Below are 17,320 nucleotides of genomic sequence, written 5' to 3' on the forward strand. Positions count from 1 at the left end.
AAAGTCACTGTGGCGGTCAAAAAGGACTTTCTAGGTAATGGCTGTCCAGTAGTTGTTTATTTTTTCTGGTTTCAAAATGCCTGCTGCTCTGTCAGAAAAACAGATGGCCAGGTTCAAGCCTGAATTTGGAAATTTGGCTGCAGTGGTGAAGATGGGTTACAGAGACGTGATTACTGTAACTGGTACAGACTATAGACTTAAAGGTCAGGGTTGTGTTTCCTATGATTTTCCTCATTCTGTTTTCCTGTTGGGTGCTTAAATCATGACTTCAGAGCAACACATTTGTCCTGTGGCTGAACCTCAGCTTGCTGCAAGCGTTAGAGAATGCCAGGAGGTAATTGAACCTAGTTATATTTAGCCGTCTCTGCTCTGTTCATAAGAAATGGTCAGTTGATCCATCCAGATGTTCTGAGTTTAGGAGGCTGCATGGCAGTTGATGCTGTGGACCACATCCTGCTGTTTGAGTCAGAATTACAGGGCTGCGGCAGTACAGTGGCTGTAAGTAGTTACTCACCTTATCCATATCTACTACTGTACATTTGAAGTCTGTTTCATACTTTCAGATGACAGAAGTGGCTTTTATCTACACGTATTCTCTGACGTACTCTCCAACACCCATAGGTAACAGCTCCATTTTAAAGACCAACCCGGCTGAGGTGGCAATACAGTGCCACTTTCAAAGGTAAAGCCTCAATCTTTATTATGGCTTTGGACCTAAATAAGCCAAAAATGGCAAAGCTACACAAAAATCCAACACCCTTGTTCCTAGGACAAAAGCATGTCATTGCATTCATGCATGCATTAGTCTAACATTTCTTTTGCTAATTTTAAGTTTTCTTTATCCAGCAGGGAGTGGAGCTAAATTCTTCACTTTTTAATGTTTTCTGCAAGGGCAGCATGCTACTACAACAAATGATGTTGAATAATTTTTATTTTTAAAACGTTTATGTAATGCTTCTATTGACTTGTTTCTCTTAACAAGCAGTGATGTGATTTAAGACCCAAACTTTTAAACACATTTTACAAGAATATCTGAAGCAGTTTTAAAAGACTATTAAAAATGGGGGAAAAAAGTCCGTATATTTAATATTTACAGCAGATTTTAGGAAGCTGATATTTTGTCATTGAGGCTATTCCAGGAGAGAATAGGGGGGAAATTATTCATAAAATCAAAATAGCTGACTGCTACTGATAAATCTCAGGACTTAATGACAGTCTTTGAAATGTATTTTATGAAAATTCTGATTTGTTTCACTTACAGATTAAAATAACGATGGAGATCTGAATACATACTGGCCTTTTAAAGGCTCAAAATATAGTATTTCAAATAAATATTTCAGGCTGGAGTTGCCTGAAGGTTAACTCATGTAAAGGGAATAAATGAATATTAAGATAATTTCAAGCAGGTTTATTTTTTTGTTGTTAGGACCTCGGGTATTAAATTTTCTTATTATATATTTTACGTGACACTAGAGTAAAAATTCATCACAATTAATGTTTCTGCCACTGACCCAAGTCAGGCCTCATAGTATAGCAGACATGCTGATCTTTAACAGGTTAAAATCCCCAAAAATATGAATATTTCAGGATGAAGATGTTTTGAAATATAAAGCTCCGGGTCATAAACAAGTTATTTCTGTTAATGTTCTCGCAGGAGGCATTATGTGAGCAGCAACGCCATGAGGCCTTTGTGGAAGACGTTCGCTTTTGAAATGCAAGCAAAATGGCAGCTGCACTTCTCGCTGAGTCTCATGGCAGGTGGGTGCAGGTAAAAAGAAAAAGTGGCAGACAATGAGCTTATGAGTTCCTCATTTTGGGAAAAATAAAATAAAACACTGATTTGCATCCAGAAACATTAAAGATTGTAATCACTTAAGGCCATGTTGACTTTGCTGCAAACTCTAGAAGATGCTAAAAAGGGGAAAAACTTTTGATGCATGTTGATGAGGTGAAATTACATGCTTTCCAGGCGGGAGCTGACCCAACAGGGTCACCAACACAGTGAGGCGATCGATAGGGTGCTGATCATGGTTTCTAATTAATTCTCAACGGATAGTAGATAATATCCAAGCTGAACTGTTTATCTTAAAAAGTGGTCTTCCAGAGCTCTGATTACTTTGTAAAGTTTATAAAAGGAATCATGGAAGTTTTTAAACTGCATTTTGCAAGAACAGACCCTCATTTGTGCTCCTGGTATCCAGGTTTATTATGATGATGCATTTGTAATTTGTTTAATTCCTTTTTTTATTGATGTTACTGTATCTATATCCCATTCTCTGCTGCAGCCCAGACCAATCATCTCCCCTGGGCATTATTTTCACTTTATCTAATCAGATTGATGGTCTCGACATTGCTTTTCCACTTACTGCACATGTTTGTCTTGTGGATCTGATTAGAGGACTGGCAGTCGCACAAGGCCTTCCAATGAGCACTTTGTGAGAGACATGATACACATCGAGGCGGCGCTGCTGCAGGGTCACCACGTTCCTCTGAGGGTCTTTGTGGACAGCTGTGTGGTCACTATGAACCCCGATCCAACTTCTCACCCCAGATATCCCTTCATCAACAACCACGGGTGAAGAGCTGTGAACAAACTCTGGTTTGGCTGACAAATTAAAGTTTAGCGAATGTTTCTGTATGTGAATGTGAGTTCTCTGGGTGTGTATTTGTCATTTAAAGGTGTTCGACTGATGCTAAGCTGACAGGAGCCCAGTCTTACTTCCTGCTGAGGAGCCAAGAGGATAAACTTCATTTCCAGCTGAATGCTTTCAAGTTCAAACAAGATGACAGGAACTCGGTAAGCAAAGATACCGTGTGATTTGTTTATGCACTTTGAGAAAGCTTAATATATATTTATTTTAAAGCATTTCTGTCATAGCAGAAACACTTTTGCTGCAGGGAAAGAGTCGGTTTGTCCTTTTTCCCCTTGGATTTCCTTTTATTCTTTTTATAGTTAACTTGTAGTGTTTTTGGCAGTACAGGTATATCTCAAAATTGCAATATTAAACATTTTTATTTATTTATTTCAATAATTAAATAAAAATGAATCGCAATATATTGATAGAATACTCAGTGATGTATTCAAGCATTTACGTTTATTTTGGAAGCAAAGCCACAAACAGTTATTGCTAATAAAGCTGTGTGCTCACAGAGTGGTGTATCTAACCATATTAATGGAAAGTTGAGTGGAAGAAAAAGGTGTACAAGCGACAGGGATAACTGCAACCTGGAGAGGTTTGCGCAACCGTGCCTGAGTTGGAGCTTCCAAAACAACCAAAAAAAGGCGTAACCAGATCAGGAACATATTCATTGCATTAAGCCACTCCAGAAATTGTGGAGAGGCACAACATGCTAGTTGCTTAATGTCCAGGGGAACGTTTCCACAGTGCGATGAAATGGGGAACCATCTAATCTGCTGATGCTGGTCCAAAGCTTTATAACAGGAAATTTAGGGGAACTTCATGGTTCCCTCTACTGATAAGCTTAATAGAGACTTCCTCTTTTTAGCAGGGGTTGGCACCTTCACACGCTACCCAAAGTCCCAAATCGCCTTTAATGACCATTATATGACTGTGCCTCACTGCTAAACACACTGACCTGATCTAAACCCTAAAGAGAATCTATGTGGTATTGCCAAGAGTAAGATGAGAGACAAATCAACAATGCAGCCAAGCTGAAAAGTCACTGCAACCTGGACTTCCTGAACACCTCAGCAGAGCCAAGGGCTGATCGTTCGCATGCCATGCTGCACTGATACAATGAGTTATGGAGAATAAACCATGACAAAGCATCAAGTGCAGATACTGTTCATTACATAGAAATACTGTTTAGTAAGCTAACATTACTATATTAAAATACAATTTCTTTCCATTGATCTTATGCAATTTTCTGAAAAAAACTATATTTTGGGTGTTATTAGCTGTGAGCCATTATCAACAAAATTAACAAACCACGTTTAACTATATCACTCTGCATAGTGAAGTTGTTTTACTTTTTCAAATGATTTAATGAAATTAACTTTTTGATATTCAAATTTTTATTTAATCTCGAGATGCACATGTAAGTAAGATTTGTATTGAAGATTTGTATTCTTGCAGTTGCCTTTGCCAGGTGCAAGAAAATCACCTTCAGAAGTAAAAAGGAAAGCTAAAATGTCTTTAACTCTGTGCAGTTGGTAACTGAGCATTGTCTTTTGTCTTCTAGTTTTATACAACTTGTCATATGAAAGCGACGACAGTTAATGTTCCCATAGACTCGCAACACAAAGCCTGCTCCTTCCTAACTGAAGCCGGAAGGTGAGCTCATTTAAAGTTCCTTTTGCTGTGACACAAAAGCATGTATATTGCATGATAAATACATTTTGAACCACTTTGTTTGATTTTAATGACTCCGGTGCATTGCTCTGCCTCGTTGAAATGACATGTTTTTGACTGTGGACAGATGGGTGGCATCAGATGGAGACAACAAGGTGTGTAGCTACTGTGAGACCAGGTGCGGAGGGCAGAGGAAGAAAAGAAGCCCTGAAGCAGATGCTGGTACAGTTTACCCACGCTACATTACATGACACTCTGGGATGGCTAATGAGCATATGGCACACATCCAGGGGAAAAACGTTGACACTCTCTGCAGTGCCATCATGAAAAGGCAGTACTAGTAATTCAGAGAAATACAAGACAAATGTGTTCAGCTACAAAGTAGCACAGAAGCAGAGGTTCAACTTCCATTTAGATGCACTCAATTGTGTTGTATTTGTCTGATTCCGCTGCTCTAAAGCAAAAAATTTATGTTTTCCCCACATCATTAGTATTACATGTCTTTCCAAAGCTCCGCAGTGGGGGGGAACTGCGGTTCTGGGTCCAATCCTGCTGGAGGACAGCGATCTGCAAGAGGAACTTCCTCCTGAAACAGTTCCTCAGCCGCAGACACGAGACAAAGCTCTAACTGGCAACGAATAGTCGTCTTTTTGTCTCGTTCTGACTGCTATAACTGATGGAACCAATAATCCCCGTCTTTTCCTTCTCATCCTCCCTCCCTTAGCCTCATTCATCCACAGGCCTTCTGTGTGGAGCAGGTGCTTCTCTGGCTTTGGTGATAGTCTTCATGAGCACTTTAGTCTGCAACAGACACCCTAAACCCACTAAGCATTCTGTTTGTACCTGAGTTAAGCAAATAAAACATTTATGACATGGCCTCTTTTCTTTTGAGCAGAGCTCAAAGGTTCATGCAAGACTGAAACATGCCACTCCCATGATAAAAAAAAAAAAAAAAAGTGTATAAATTCAATGTTCTACCCCTGAAAATGTTGTCTATTTAATTTACAATGGCACATTTTTCCTAGGGTTAAAAAGAAGTTAAAACTGCTGTGTCCAATCATGCAAAAAATATTTGCTTTATATTGTCAGTTGTATGCACAATGAGGTTCTGTGCATTCCCTTTTGTATTAGGCAGGGTTTACTTTTGCTGTTTGTAGATATGAATAATACAATTTCATGCTGGCCTAAATAGTGAATACATGAATGTAGTTTTGTGGGTAATTTTTATTTTGGGTAACCTGCATGAAGTATTTTCCCCGCCCTGATCAGTGGGAGAAATTTCAATCCGCCCTATTGCCACAAAGTAATCATGCAGTGGTACTGGAACCTGCAGCTTCCAGTAACAATAGTCGTATTTTATAATTTTTCCATTTTCAAGATTTTCCTTCCTGCCCGTAGAGGGGTATTCATGAAATGGGCCTCATCATGCACTGGAGCTCACACGCCTGGAAAGATGAATAGACATAATTAAAAAGCCCATAAAGGCAAGAGCAGAGGCTTTTATTACAGTAATATGTGAAGGTCTTGTTTTAATGGGGTGTTTGCTCCTGTGCATTGGGCTGACAGCGGTGCTGGTCTACTGCCGGAGCGACGCTGACCCCCTTCCTCCCATCACCATTACACCAGAGGCTAATAAAAAGCAATACCTAATGATTCACCAGCAGGAAGCATGACAGCGACTGGCACACAGAGGCAGCGTGATGGAGGAAACCCATAAGCTTCTTGCTACAAAAACCGAAAAAAAAAAAGGCTGTGGGGAGAAGATGTGGCTTTCAGATAAGGGGGAAATGGAAAAAAATCATGAACCAATCAGTGATGTCCAAATGCAAGCTTGTACAATTTGCAAGGCTCATCTCCTGTAAGGAACACTAAACATTTTGTTTAACCACCTTGGGGTAGTGGAACAAGGAAAGCCATCTATTTTCATAGACAAACTCTGAAATTTTCTATCACTTCTAGCAACTGTATGATTGGACAGATATCTAAATATCTTTGACTGACCCTTAGACCTATAATCTCGTGTAATCTATTTTGGGGAAAAATATCAAGCATGCTTTTTATCTAATGTGGCAGATTGCAAGGATTCAATACTGAGTTTGATGTTTGGGGGGTGTTTTTTGACCTGCATCCCCCACCACCAATGTGTGTCCTTACAATCATTCTGCTTATCTAACCTTTTCCTAATTGCATCCACACACCCATTAAAGCATTGTGGTTAAAAGCTGAAATGAATTTCCCAACAATATTTTATCTAAAAAGCTATGTTTAGACTGCTTATGGTAAATGTTGATTTTGAAGCTCTAAAGAAGCAATATATTAATGTCAGCATGAAGCAGGCATACAAAGTGGCCCAGCCATAGCTGCTCATCAGTGGGCTGGTAATTACAAGTCATATCCATTGGGAAGGCAGTGCTTCATTCTGGTTACTGCTGCATGTCTGGGATTCTTTTCAGTGGACAGATGATTTTCTGAGGTCACCAAGATGACTGTGCTTTTTTATGAGAAAGCAAAACCTTGCCTTCAGCTTTAAGAGAAGTCAACCAAGTATAAAAGGTGCTAATGTCTTGTTCTAACCACATAGGATCATCGTTTTCATCATACTTGAGATACTCGGCTGCATACGGATGTCTAACGGTTATGGCAGCACAGACCTGAGATGACAAGCAAAATGGCTGGGAGTCTTGAATCAGCCATTTTCAGAGACAGGATGTGTGACCCTGAGGGCACGAGCACACAGACACATACATCCAGAGCATATGTACACTTTTGTACACTACATGCACGCAAACCGACCGTCAAAAGTAATAGCGCGTGACCAGAGGCAAACGGAGCGAGTTCTCTCATGTCTGGCAGCCATAATGATATTGCTGTGGTGTGTAGATGAAGCATGCTGGGGAATATGGTTCCACACCATTGGTGCACCGCAGATGTTTTCTTGTACCACACACTGGTGGTGATGACAGAAGTGGATATTAACACCAGACCTGTTGGCTGATGCTTCTGACAAAGTAAAATGTGGATTTTTTTTTTTAAGACAAGAAAGCAACTGCATTTTCAGTGGTAGATCTGTATAATAAACTAAAACCTAGAAAATTTCGGAAGAAATTTAGACGGGGCCTGCCTCTTGGTGCGTGCTTCTCGGACCGGAGTTTGCTATTTTTTTATTGTCTATGCTATTGTCAGCTTAAAATATTACTAGTGACTCTGGAAGACTGAGGCTTTTATTTTGAAATTTTTAGTAAGCCTTATTTTAAGAGGCCAACACTGGGTGAGCTCCAACATTAGTGTGAAGTCCAGTCCTGAAATGATCTATTGTTTAAAATGCAAAGGCTTTTATTTTGTAGAGCATGTTTTGTCTTATTTTGAAAGTCCAGCATGGTTGTCCCTTCATGTCTGGGTTAGTTCCATTAGTTATATAAAACCTGTTTACTATTTAAAAATCATTTTCTATGCTCTTTTCAGCTCTCAAAATCCATAGTAACTATGGGGGGTTGAGGATTTTATTTTGAAAGTTTCAGTAACCCATATTTCAAAGGACCAGCATAGTCCCATTTCCAACACTGGGTGAACTCCAACAGTAGTGTAATGCCCAGTTCTGCAATGATCTATTGTTTAAAGTGTAAAGGCTTTTATTTTGTAGAGCATGTTTTGTCTTATTCTGAAAACCTAGTATGGGTGTCCTTTCAGGTCTGGGTTACTTCCATTAGTTACATAGAACCTGCTTGCTCTTCTAAAATCATTGTGTATGCCATTATCAGCTTTCAAAAATGCATTGCTTCGCAATGCAATGCACTGCTCTCCTATGCATTGCTATGGCAGGCCCCAATTATTCAAGAATATGTTTTTATGGACAACCGTAAAAACATATTGACCTCTGTGTTGCTTTTAATAACGTTTTTTATTCTTCAGTATCTAACTTGTGTGTGTTTAAAAGGTGCTGCTCTTAGTTGGCTGTCTTCAAAACTAAGAGTTTTATTTTGAAGAATTAATTTTGAATCAGAAAAAACAAGCGTTGCTCACGGAGATCTGCAGGGATCAATTCTTGGTCCTTTTCTGTTCCTATTTCAATTAGACATCACATGTGTAGGCTACATGTTTATATCTTTATTAGGCAATAAAGTATATGTTTGATTTCGGTTTCAAGGTATGATGTGGGGTGATTAGTATGTCTCTATCCCCTGAAAATGTCTTGTCATGTCAGGAAGCGAGGACATGATCTCTGACCTCAAGGGTGAAGGGATGATGGTGTAGGTGAAGAGGACCAAGCATGAGCTGGCATTAACAGCAGGGAGGCTGGAAGCAGTGGCTTAGGAAATGCAGAGAGCTTAAATAGACTGTTAGGACATGCTTTACATGTTCTGAAAGATCATGTGTGAAGCACAGCTCAACTCAAGTTCAGGTTTTGGTTAATATAAACTTCTGCTCATAGTTCTTTCATTCATTAAAGTCCCTGTCTCTGTAGCCTATTTGGATATATTTTGTCTATTTTTATTTTATAGATTTCCTTTGTTCTTTTCTTATTTGTCTCTATATATTCTTATCTGTATGTATTGTTTTTAATTAATCATTTGTTTTACTTTTTTTAATTTGCTTTTAAAGCACATGCAGCTTACATCTGCCATATCAAATGTAACTTGACTCACTGATGCAATGATTTCTCACTGGGTTTCTGTGAGGCTCACCATCGACTTGTACGACTCCATCCGGCTCTGGTCTGTAAAATCCTCACACACACACACACACAAACCCGTTTCCTCTGTCCTGGCCCATAATTAACCCTCTTAATTAAGAAAGAAAAAAGTTACTAACTTAGGAAATGGATTTAATTAGCCCGATCTTAGCTCAGGAACAAAGGTTTGACATAAAACACACACACACATGCACACTGAAAACAATTAGGCCTCTTTTATCCTTGCTAATGGCTTCAGTGACTCAGAGCCTTTCTCATTAAGACTATCAATAATATGCTGATTACATGCATCCACCAGTCTCCTTTATCAGGACACAAAGGGAGAAGTGTGCGTCTCTGGGGCTTCAGGGGTGGGGCTGTCTACCAGCATGACCTTATCTGTTAAAATACACATTCAGATAGTTTGGCTGGGTAGAAGTAGAAGAAGCCTCACTTTGCTGTGCCTTTATTTTTTTCCTCTGAGTTTATCTTATCACAGAGGCCATGCACGTTTCACAGGAAGGAATTACCTGTGAACTTGTGCTGCTGAAGGGTTTATTGAGCTGAGATAGACTGTGGAGTGACGGCGGCTGCAGGACTGTCTGCGTTTCTGAATGTGTCCTTCCACATAAGTTCCTCCCTGCTTGAGAAACTGCTGCACATAATTCAAGTTACACCACATGGAATAGCATTGTCTGATTGTTGGGACCTTACAATTGGTTATTTCATCCTAAAATGGTGTAAACAAATCATCTAAATTCTGGGGCTTGATAAAGTGCAATCTTGGAGAAAGGAAAATATTCCCTTTTAGCAGCAAGCAGAGGACTCCATGCATAAAAACAATACAAAACTTGTTCAAGGTGCAATAGACACATAAGGTATAGTTCTTTATCTGGTGCTTCCCTTTCTATTGCTACCCTGGGTCACTGTCCACTTGGCCGTAATAATAAACCGCCATTGTCTGTCACATTTTTAATGGTCCTTTCAAGGTTTTTTTGCATTTAATTGCAGTTTCTTGTTTGTCTTGCTATAGATGGATCCCCCAAAGTGGACCCTCAACAGTATGTTTGTTTCATTCAATTAAAATTACAGTTACAACACTGATGTTTATCAATGCTTTCTTTCATTAGGTAATTATTTTTTATTTTCATGTCAGTTTTTGCATTATCTCTTGCAATTGTGGTTAATAGGTGTACTGACTGCAAATAAGGACGGATCTAGGTCATCTTTCTTATTTTTGCTGGTTGTTCAAGCACCAGATTGATTATCTGGGCACATCTGATAGAGCATGACTCCACAAAATGGGAGCATATCTGTACATGAAAATCTTTCAAAAAGTTCAAAATTTTTCAAGACTCAATTTTCCAAAGTTATAAGTCCAATTAGCAAATTTTTACAGTATAAAATCAGTCATCAGTCAGTCATTTTCCATAGTGGGTTGCGGGGGAGCTGGTGCCTATCTCCAGCAGTCTATGGGCGAGAGGCAGGGTACACCCTGGACAAGTTGCCAGTCCATCGCAGGGCAACACACAAACAACCATACACACACTCATTCATACACCTAAGGGCAATTTAGAGTGACCAATTAACCTAACAGGCATGTCTTTGGACTGTGGGAGGAAGCCGGAGTACCTGGTGAGAACCCACGCATGCACGGGGAGAACATGCAAACTCCATGCAGAAAGACCCCAGGCCAGGAATCAAACCCAGGACCTTTTTGCTGCATGACAACAGTGCTACCAACTGCGCCACCGTGCAGCCCGGTATAAAATCAAAAGTTCAATATTAATTTATGGAAGATCTTATTCAGCAGTCAGTCTTTAAATATGGAACTTACAAAACCGCAGATTGCAATGAAGGACGTAAGGAAGGAAAATGAGAGGGATGAAGGAAAGAGTGGAGGGTAAAATTACAAAGGCGTTAAAGAAAGCTGGAGTGGGGTGAGTTAATGGAGGATGGAGAAACTTAGACAAGAAGAGAGGGATGAGCAAGGAAGGGGAGAAAGGAAGAATGGGAAGGACTAGAGTTAAGAAAGAAAAGAAGGGGGGAAGGAAAGAAAAGTAAAGGAAGGAAAGAAGGATAGAAAACAAGAAACTTGTTTTTTCTTCCTTCAGTCTAGAAGGACTGAAGGAAGAGGAAAAAGGAAGGGAGGAATAAAGGATGTATGGATGGATGGATGGATGGAGAACAAACAAATGTGCAGAAATAATTCTTAGCGAATATTATGGTAGGAAAGTATACAATACAAAACTTTTTATAGTGTATTTTCCTTTTCACACTTATCCATATCTGGAAAATATTTAATTCAAACTTTAGACTTTTCCAGGCTGGTTCAGAACCCTAAACTCTCTAGTTGCAGAAAACAGAAACCTAATTCATAACTGCTTGTTTTAAAAAAACAAATGGCAGCACATATCCCATCTTTACCTCTTTGTCACTAATATCCTCACAATAGGGCTGCAGAAATATAGAGAATTTATTGTTATCACAGTAAGAAAATGATGATATCATATTGCTGGGCAAGTCCACACACAGTCTACACAATGATGATGCAATTAGCCAGTGAGATGGAGCCTCACTACTATAGTGCCAGAGGTTAAAATAGATGAAAAGCTAAAGCAGAGAAAGATTTGGAAAATTATGGACAAAAGGGGAAATAATAAGAAAATGTATATTTGTGCATATTGCATGTTTTTGCATGTTTGCATGTTTTTCTAATTCAGTGTCAGATGTAAGGGACCAATGCCGCCTGCACTGATGCTCCACCGCAACATTTCAGGCCTTTGTGAGTCCACATATTTTCAATTTCCTTACTTATAACATCACTATGTTTTTCCCTTTTCCCCTATAAAGAGGTGCTGATTGTTGTGTTTTTAACAAAGAGACAATAAAGCAAGACAGACAGGCGTCTGTCACACAGGCAGGATAACAATATGCCTGCGGTTTGACCTTCACTCTCTTCCTGTTGTATCAGACACTGAGGTCCCTCCCAGAGGAGGACAGAGGAAAGCAGTGGCCTGACCTGCACAGCCACACCTTCGCCCTTTTCCCATAAAGCATCCCCTCTCTGGGGCTCCATGCTTCGTCTGATCTCCTCTGTCTATTGTAAGATTTGTTTTTCATGTAAGTTCTAAGAGGGTCTCACAGCCACCTAGGGCTCTGGCAGGCAAACCTTTGTGTGGTTCCCAGATTCTCCCTCTTTTTTTTTTTGAACAACACGATTCCTTGTAAGACGTCTGAGCTTTATGAAATTTGGTGCAATTGAATAAATGGAGGGAACGCATAGTGGGAATCAGTGCATAGTAGACGGCTAGCCAATAAGTACTGTTGAAGGTTGCGCGATTATTGGTGCCAGACGGCAGGTCTGATCATTTTAGAAACTGCTGAACTACTAGGATTGTCATGTACAGCCATCCAGGGTGGATCCATCAAGCCTTGTATCAACTGCCCAGACTGCTGGTGGAAGTATAATGGTGTGGGGAACATTTTCTTAGTACAGTGAGACCGCAGACTACCTGAGTACTGTTTCTGACCGTGTCCACTTCTTTATGACTACTTCCAGCAGGATAATGCATCATTTAACAGTGCTCAAATCATCACAATCTGGTTTCTTGAACAGGACATTGAGTTATCTTTACTCCAAATTATGTCCAAGATGAGGTTGAGAAAACTGAGAAAAACAGAAGAACGTCAAGCAAAAGCAAAGCTGGCATCGAAGAGTGTGGAGCAGAAACTCTAGAAAGAGAGACTCATTCACCAAACTCATGGAACGTCATACAAGAGATGAGAGCAGAATGTAAAACACAATAAAACAATAAGCTTCAACAAAGTGGCATCCGTGAACTAAAGGCCAAACTGAGCAAAAGTAAAAAACTTAAGGCCAAAACGGAGCTTAGTGGCCACAGCTTGGAGGAAGAGCTCCAGAAACAGAAAGTCATCCGCCAAACTCACGGCACAGCTTTCAAGAGAGGCTGGTGACCTACGACGAGAACCTTAAACTACACTTCAAAATCTAGGAGAACAGGATGCAAAACACAAGAAAGACACAGAGGTTTTGCAGTGTGACATCCAAGAACTAAAAGCCAAACTAAGCAAAAGTGAAGAACTTAAAGCAGCAACAGAGTGTGGAGCTTGAAGAAGCATCTCCAGAAAGCCAAAGGATCATTCAGCAAATTTTACTGAACTCATGAAACAGCAGAAAACAGGAATTGACAACATGAAAGTGCTCAGCAGAAAAGTAAAAAAAGAAAACCAATAGCAAAAGAGAAAAGGAGACGTTTGAAGAGGTCCAAAGTGCAGAAGAAGAGAACACATTAGTCCAAGTGACAGAAGGGGAAGAGAAAATGTCACTGGCTATCGGCTTCTGCAAATGGAGGAGAAAGTGAAAAATCCCTGTAGTGAAAAAATCAAAGAAGAAGAATGTTTTATAAATGATTTATATGATTAGGCCCTATTGAGCAAGATTTTCCCCAATAAAGGGGATTCTGCAAAATGATTAAAATTTATTACAATTAATTACAGAAAACAAAAAACATTTGTCAACTCAGAATTATGACTGCATTGCCATATGGGTCCCTGTTTAAGAAGAGTAAATAATGCATGTACACACAAGTAAAACAAAGACAAAAGTCTGATTAATGGCTTGATTGTAAAAATCCATCATTACTGTATGGATGTAAACATGCGTGACAAATGCAAATGGCATTTCTCATAAATCCTAGCATGTGTAGATTTTCTCTGGGTTCTCCAGTTTCTTCCTACTACCTACCCTCCACCTTGAAGAACTTTGAGGGAGACAAAACAGTAGGAACATCAGCTGATATATATTCTGTCACTTTTATTGTTTGTTTTAAATCATGAGCCCTCCCTATTTAACACTTAACAAATAAGTGACATATATTACCACATCTTACAGTAACAGTAGATTACTGCCATTCGCATGTCGTATTTATTTTACCAGTCAGCAGCATTAGTGATGTCGACTGTTTCAAATGATCCATCAGAAGGCTCTTCAAAATGAAAAATTAAGTAAAAATTGTAATGTGGAAGGAGTACTTCGAGGATCTCCTCAATCCTGCCATCACGCATTCCCTGGTGGAAATAGAGGCTGGGGACTTGGGGTTGGACTCTTTCATCACCCAGGCTGAAGTCACCGAGGTGGTTAAAAAGCTCCGCGGTGGCAAGGCTTCGGGGTTGAATGAGATCCGCCCTGAGTACCTCAAGTCTTTGGATGTTGTGGGGCTGTCAACATTGCGTGGCGGTCGGGGACAGTGCTTCTGGACTGGCAGACTGGGGTGGTGGTTCCCCTTCATAAGAAGGGGGACCGGAGGGTGTGTTCCAACTACAGGGGGATCACACTCCTCAGCTTCCCTGGTAAGGCCTATGCCAGGGTATTGGAGAGGAGAGTCCGGCCGATAGTCGAACCTCGGCTTCAGGAGGAACAGTGTGGTTTTCGTCCCGGCCGTGGAACATTGGACCAGCTCTACACCCTCTACAGGGTACTCGAGGGATCATGGGAGTTTGCCCAACCGGTTCACATGTGTTTTGTGGACCTGGAGAAGGCATTCGACTGTGTCCCTCGTGATGCCCTGTGGGGGGTGCTCCAAGAATATGGAATCGGGGGCCCTTTATTAGGGGCCATCTGGTCTCTGTGCGAGCGGAGCAGGAGTTTGGTTCGCATTGCTGGCACTAAGTCGGACCTGTTCCCGGTGCATGTTGGACTCCGGCAGGGCTGCCCTTTGTCACTGGTCCTGTTCATAACTTTTATGGACAGGATTTCTAGACGCAGCCAAGGGCCGGAGGGGGTCTGGTTTGGGGACCAGAGGATTTTGTCTCTTCTTTTTGCAGATGACGAGGTCCTGCTTGCCCCCTCTAGCTAAGACCTACAGCATGCGCTGTGGCGGTTCGCAGCCGAGTGTGAAGCGGCTGGGATGAAGATCAGCTCCTCCAAGTCAGAGGCCATGGTACTCGACCGGAAAAGGGTGGCTTGTCCTCTTCAGGTTGGAGGGGAGTTCCTGCCTCAAGTGGAGGAGTTTAAGTATCTCGGGGTCTTGTTCACGAGTGAGGGAAGAATGGAGCGGGAGATCGACAGACGGATCGGTGCGGCTGCCACAGTAACGCAGTGCCGGTCCATTGTGGTGAAGAGAGAGCTGAGCCGAAAAGCGAAGCTCTCGATTTACCGGTCGGTCTACGTTCCTACCCTCACCTACGGCCATGAACTTTGGGTCATGACTGAAAGAACGAGATCACGGATACAAGCGGCTGAAATGAGCTTCCTCCGTAGTGTGGCCGTGCACTCCCTTAGAGATAGGGTGAGGAGCTCGGCCATCCGAGAGGGGCTCGGCGTAGAGCCGCTGCTCCTCCACATTGAGAGGAGCCAGTTGAGGTGGCTCGGGCATCTATACCGGATGCCTCCTGGACGCCTTCTTCGGGAGGTGTTCCAGGCACGTCTCACCGGGAGGAGGCCCAGGGAACGGCCCAGGACACGCTGGAGGGACTATGTCTCTCGGCTGGCCTGGGAACGCCTTGGGCTCCCCCTGGAGGAGCTGGAGGAGGTGTCTGGGGAGGGAGGATTTTGAGTCGGACCAAAGTGCAGACAAGAGCTTGGCAACCGCATCTTAATTTATTCTCAAAAAGGTCAAAAACGTAACAAAACACTGCAGGTAACATAGCAAAAACGTAGCATAAGTCTCCAAGCGAAGCATAAACAAAGCATAGTCATGGTAGGGAAAGGGGTAGTGACAAACACAAGGAACCAGCGACGAACAGAGACACCAAACCAACTAATATACTAGGGAAAGACAAAGGCAGGGAATCAAGGGAACTGAGAACAGGTGCGACAAGGAGGCGGGGAAGCAGAAGGAACAGGTGAAACAAATACCAATCCATAACTAAACACAGAGATACTAAATAAGAATCCAAGGGTGAAATAATAATAATAATAAAAATAATAATAATAATAATACCACAAAAAGTAAGAAGAAAGCAACCACAAAAGAAACTAAGAGTTAGAGAAATACAATACATACTAGGAAATGATAGAGGGAGGAAAAGGAAGTAATAAACATGAAGCCCAATCCAAAATGGAAACAACTAAACAAAAGTTAACACAAAGCCACAAGCAAAGTCCAAAAATGTCATATCCTGACAGTGTCTGGGGAGAGGGATGTCTGGGCATCTCTGCTGAGTCTGCTGCCCCCGCGACCCGGTCCCGGATAAAGCGGAAGACGACGAGTACGAGTACAAGAAATTGTAATGTTCTGAGATTTTGTTTGGTTTTTTTTTTGTTTTAAGACTTGAAAGCAGAGCAATTGTCTGTCATCTTTACTTTGTACCCTCTTGATTTACGCTGGTTAAAACCACAGGGAGGAGCTGTGTCCCCTGACATAAAATCTTAGTTTAACCTCTATATTGAAAAAATGTCAGCATTGCTTAGCTTAGCTCCTCTCCCCACCACCATTTAGAGCAGGCTTCCCCCTTCCCTTTCTTCACCGTCATCTTCTATCTCTTTGCTACAAGAAAAACAGACCCCACAAGCGAAATGTAGACAGATTTAGCTTAACAATTATACCTAAAATCCTCCCTTTCAATATCTGGGTTGCGGGGGTTTTCTGAGGTGAGTTGGCATTTTCTCCCCATAAATGCGTAGATCTTTAAGTAGGAAATTGAGGCGATACTGAAAAGTAGTGAAGTTGCTCAGAGATAAAATATGCATCAAATAAGTCATTTTCATTCTAAAGTTTTTAAAATTTAGAAACCTATTTGGCACAGTGCATTTAGAGCTAAAGCTCTTCGGAGCCCCGTTCTCAAACTTCAGGTCATGCTGTTTAAAGACGTTTCTCTTCTGAGACACATCAGCCAAAAGCAACAGGTCATAAAATGAATATGAAGTATTTCTTGGAAGCAAGTGCTCCCTTCATCGTGCCAACATCATGATGCAGGACCTCTCTGACCCAAACATCCACATCTGAAGCAAAAAATAAATAAAACACAAAAGCATAAAAATCACCATTCCGGAAAGCATTTGCACCAGGGAAGTTAACATGGATGTGAGGTAGGGAGAAACAGATGTCTTTTCTTACTGAAATAACATCGGCCTCATCCAGTAGTGAACTTCCTTTGAAGTAGCAGGAGAATAACCACAACAAAAGGCTTTTTTCCCACTTATTCCCCCTTTAGATGTGTTTTTTTTTAAGTAGGCAATGGATGAAAATATTCATGCCTTTATGTTGGATGTGGGCTTTCTAATGACGCTGTGCTGAACAGTGTTTGATCGCAGCTCTCAGGTGCACAAAATAGGAACATCGCCATAGACAAAGGAATGAGAAAACTGGGAAAC

The 17,320-nt window shown here is 41.2% G+C and overlaps 1 pseudogene; it reads left to right on the forward strand.

Moving 5' to 3' along the window:
• The first annotated feature begins 324 nt into the window (after window positions 1-324).
• Window positions 325-12,024, forward strand: LOC124861191 (annotated as a pseudogene).
• The last annotated feature ends 5,296 nt before the right edge of the window (window positions 12,025-17,320 follow it).

Source organism: Girardinichthys multiradiatus, chromosome 24 (assembly GCF_021462225.1).
Source record: "Girardinichthys multiradiatus isolate DD_20200921_A chromosome 24, DD_fGirMul_XY1, whole genome shotgun sequence".
NCBI classification, from domain to species: Eukaryota; Metazoa; Chordata; class Actinopteri; order Cyprinodontiformes; family Goodeidae; genus Girardinichthys; species Girardinichthys multiradiatus.